Here is a 4,718-nt window from a genome sequence, read left to right as displayed (position 1 = left end):
GTGTGTCGGCTTAAACTACTACCCTAGCCTCGCCAAAATCTAAACGACCCTTAAGGACGGAGTAATACTCGCGGTCTTTCGTAGAGGTTGTGTTGCTTACAATATACTACACCCTAGCCCCCGAAATTGGGCAACCCTAGGGGAATGAATGAACCCTAAACCCCAAATAATCAAAACCAGACTAAACGACTAAAAGATCAATACATTGCAGTTAACATATCATGCATTATATATTCAATAACATGCATTATCTATAAACAATTGGTGCATTATATGTGTCAGCTTAAACTACTACCCTAGCCACGCCAAAATCTAAACCCTTAAGGACGGACTAATACTCGCGGTCTTTCGTAGAGGTTGTGTTGCTTACACTATACTACACCCTAAATGTTCATTGCATATCACATATAATGCATTATAGAAACTAAACTATGCATTATACTATACAATTTGTAGATTATGTATATCACATATAATGCATCGTCGTCTTCGTCTTCATCGAAATCTCGATCGAAAACCTTGTGTTAGACGTGAGGATTTTGATTTTTCCTCTGATAATTCCTCAGCAGATACCTCGCCACCTCCTCGACGGGGCGGTTTTGATCCATGACGGGCGCCATGTGCTCTTCGTTGATCACGCTTCTGATGCTGTTCATGTTTAACCAACCCATCCTTAACGACAATCACGCTGACCGGAGAGAATCTCACGAATCTATTTGCGCCGGTGGAGTGGTTTCCTCTTGACGACGGCGTTTTGCTGAGGCAGGATCGGGAGAACGACGAAGCGGATGAGCACTTCGATGAGTTTCTGGATTTCAGCGACGGCGACACGTCACCGTCGATTTTGCTCTTCTTCATGTTTCCGCCGGCGAAGAACGAGTTCAGGAATTCGGCGAGTTTGCCGCCGGGGGAAATCGGTTGCTTCACCTTCTTCAAATCGCCGTAGATTTTCCGCGCTCACAGCCGACGGCAACGTATTCGGATCAATTGTGGGAGTGGAGTGCGATATCGGAATCAGAGGCAGGAAGGAATTGAGCAATATGTTCAATCTATGAAAAGAAACGATAACCGTGAAGATCTTAATGGAGTAAATTAAGGAAGATTCCATAACTAACAAAATATTGTATTTCAATTTTGCCCTTTTCGATTTTTATTAGAATTAAATTTAATGATTTAAGCCAATAATTTAGGCCATAGGATGTAGGAAATCAACGGCTGAGATCAAGAAGGAAATAGTAGAAAAGATGGGAAAAGGAAATGAATACATCCCTATATATATATATATATATTAATATTAAATATGTTGTAATATATATATTACATTTATATATATATTATATTAAAAAAAATTAATACATCAATTAATACAATAAAATTAAACATTCAAATGATAATTTATTCAAACAAATTCAAAATTAACCTGAATTATTTTTTTATCAACTCATCCTATTAAATATAATAAACACAATAGCACATAACACCGAAAGAAGATTGGAAATACGATATCGGGAATATGTTTCAACAGAGCACATTTGAAAGAATTTGTATTAACTCACACCATTTAGTATATGATTCTTTGTGTAATGTCATATTCCAAATATACAAAGTAATTAAAAATTTTGTTTTATTCTTCGTCCCACTTCATAAAATGTCAATTAAAAATATGTGCAACTGAAAATGAATCAAATCGTTTAATTAGTGTTTAATTCATTGTATGTTATCTTATTTTATATACTACTTAAATTGAAGGATGAATAAATAGGATACTGATAAGTCATTCTTAATTCTTAAAGAGAAATAAATGTCCAATTTAAATTACTAACTAGTGTCACGCCCGTGCGATGCACGGGTCATTTTAATTTCTTCATATTTATTTCATTTTGCGAAATAAAAGTTGTGAAATGATAAACAAAAGAATATTCGACATCCTCTTACTTTGGATTATACTTTTTCAATCACATTAACCCCACATAGACACAAGAGTGTGTTTAAATGCTACCTTTTCTTAAAAATGTCAATACGATCACATTAAAATTTCAACACATATTTGTGTTGACATTTTAATAAACTGTCTTGACATTTAAATATCAGACTTAAAATTAAAAAACATTTTAAATCTGTGAAAATATGAATTAACCGTTGAGTTATAACTGTAGGAGCAAGTTTACGTTGCAATAATTTAATATTGCACTGGTGAGACACTTTCTAGTCGAGATTCATTTCATTGCAATATAGCGACCCTATACACTAAAAACCCAAACCTTGAAACCTAAATCCTAAACCCTTAACTTTAAAATATACTCATCATAACCAACAAATGAGCCAAATTTTGATATGTGTTGAATTTTAGTATTTTCACATTAAAAAAAAATTATTTGCTAGTATTTTAAAAATTTATTCAAATCAAAGGAAGACCGTGCCTTGTTAATATTTTTGAGAATTTGTATGCATGTTTATAATGATAGATTGAAATTAAAGTCTAGGGGGAAAAAATTGAATCTTTATTTCATTACACTTGTAAATCTATTTGGAGATTTTATTTATAAGACCAATTATTACTACTATTGGTCTAAATAGCCAAAAATAATCAATAAGTACCTTCATTTTATCATTAACCACGATTATGGGATAAAATTCTGAATATATGTAATCAAAATAATCCATAAATATATATTAAAAGATACTTAAAGATCAACATCATCGGCAACAACAAATATAATATGATACTTGATAACATGCTAACCAAAATATAAAATTGAATAGAGTGATGGACGAATTACCGATAGCAAAAAATAATGAACAATCGAGAAACCAATTAGTAAATGAACAAATCAAGAAACCAATTATTTTTCGGTATACCGTAATAACGGTATGGTAACGGTATCAAAAAATATCATACCGAATTTCCGGTATACCGAAAATTCGGTACGGTATCGGTATTGAATTTTTCCATACCGTACTTTCCGGTACGGTATGCGGTATGGCACGGTCGGTACGGTATACCGTACCGACCCACCCCTAGTCTAGTATATTATCGCAACGTCCCCACAACTATTTATTTACACCCTACCTTAATTGGGAAGCCCAAACTTCAATATATGTTTAATTTAACAACTAAAACAATTAAATCATAGTCTAACTCTTATTCTTTTAGTTCAAAACCATATATTCTCTAGTTCCGACCCAACAATGACATTCCTACACCGAGTCCTATTAATTTAATTGCAATTCATTTACTTATGCAAGTCTATTAAAAAAATGGTATGTCTCATTCTCTCTCTTTTAGTAAATCCCCCAAATCCGTCTCTCCCTCAAAAAGAAATTGGAGGACACTACCCTCTCCCCAAAACGTTTTTCCTCCTCCTTTTGTCCTTCACTCGCCGCCCCCTTCCTGATCGGCGCCGCCATCTCCGACGTGAGACGGCACACCACCTGCCACCTCCATCTTAGAACTTCTCTCCCCCTCTTCTCACTCTCTTCTCCCAGGATTCAGCACAAACGCCGAAGCAGGGATTCACTCCCTCTAGGTCGCTGCCCCTCTTCTCTCCTATTCTATGTTTTATTCATTGTTGTCAAGAAATTGGAGTTGATTTGGTTTCAAGAGGCAAAAACATTTCTTCCACTAGAACAAAGGTTGAACTTATTTCAATGTTTACACCAAAATCTCATGAGTTAACTACTGTGAATGATAAAAAGGTATGCTATTGAAATAATAACATAGATACGGGAACTGATAGAAAGTATACCTTGTAGTTGGGAGAAAAGGATTTGCAATTCTAAGAAAAACACTTGTGGAGTGGAGCTCACTGTCTCTACCCTTTTTCTATGAAACTCTAAATTTTCTTCTCTTAAATTTTGGATGTGGTGAAACTGGGGAATAACTTGCATACAGAAACATACTATATGATAGCTTTTGTTGGGAACAATAATATGATACACGTGTTGTTGAATGTTTTTAAGGCGGAGGACGCGTGGAGTTGGGAGTTGGCATATTGAAATGTCTATTGGGCTGCCAAAAGAAATAGAGAGAGGATGGAGATGGGCTCTCCCAATAGTCAGTTTTAAAAGAAAGATTGGGCTAAAAATATAGTTCATAGGCCCAGCAATTAAATGTAAATTCTCTTACACTCATGCCTTGGTGTATTGTGGTCTTTCAATTACTTCAAAAGTGAAATTCTTTTTTTGTTCATATCTTTTAATTGGTTTGGTTGAGGAAACAAGAAATTAATACGCAAAAGAACTTGGGATTCTAGATAATATTCTGCTAAACGTTTGGCATTTATATATAAAAAAACACAACTAAAGGATATAGAAAAAGTCGGGGTGTTACATCTTATCTCTCCTTTTTTCTGCACAGAGAGAGGCGGCTGTGAATTTACTTTCCACTTTCTAGGGCTTCTTCTCTCTCTTTTTTCTGCATAGAGAAAGGTGGCTGTGATTTTTCTAGGGTTTACTTTACTTTTATTTCACCTATAGAGTCATCGGCCATGCCCATATGTATATATAGTACACTAATAAGCTAATAGTAGAAAAAAAATTAAATGGGCCTTACGTGAAGTTATATGGTTATAAAATTATGAGTTTAAATGGGCCCAAATCGACCAATATCATTTGGAATTTTTATCATTCACCAATATTGCTTTCTAATTTTATGACATGGAGTACTACATTTTACAAAGCATTTATAAATTTTTATTTAGTGTAAATATTATTTATCT

At 34.3% G+C, this 4,718-nt stretch overlaps 1 pseudogene; it reads right to left on the bottom strand.

Annotated features, from left to right (window-relative positions):
* Positions 1 to 284: 284 nt before the first annotated feature.
* On the bottom strand, positions 285 to 3,196 carry LOC121789144 (annotated as a pseudogene).
* Positions 3,197 to 4,718: the final 1,522 nt, after the last annotated feature.

Source organism: Salvia splendens, unplaced genomic scaffold (assembly GCF_004379255.2).
Source record: "Salvia splendens isolate huo1 unplaced genomic scaffold, SspV2 ctg152, whole genome shotgun sequence".
Classification (NCBI taxonomy): domain Eukaryota; kingdom Viridiplantae; phylum Streptophyta; class Magnoliopsida; order Lamiales; family Lamiaceae; genus Salvia; species Salvia splendens.
This window is presented reverse-complemented; position numbering and strand designations above follow the sequence as displayed.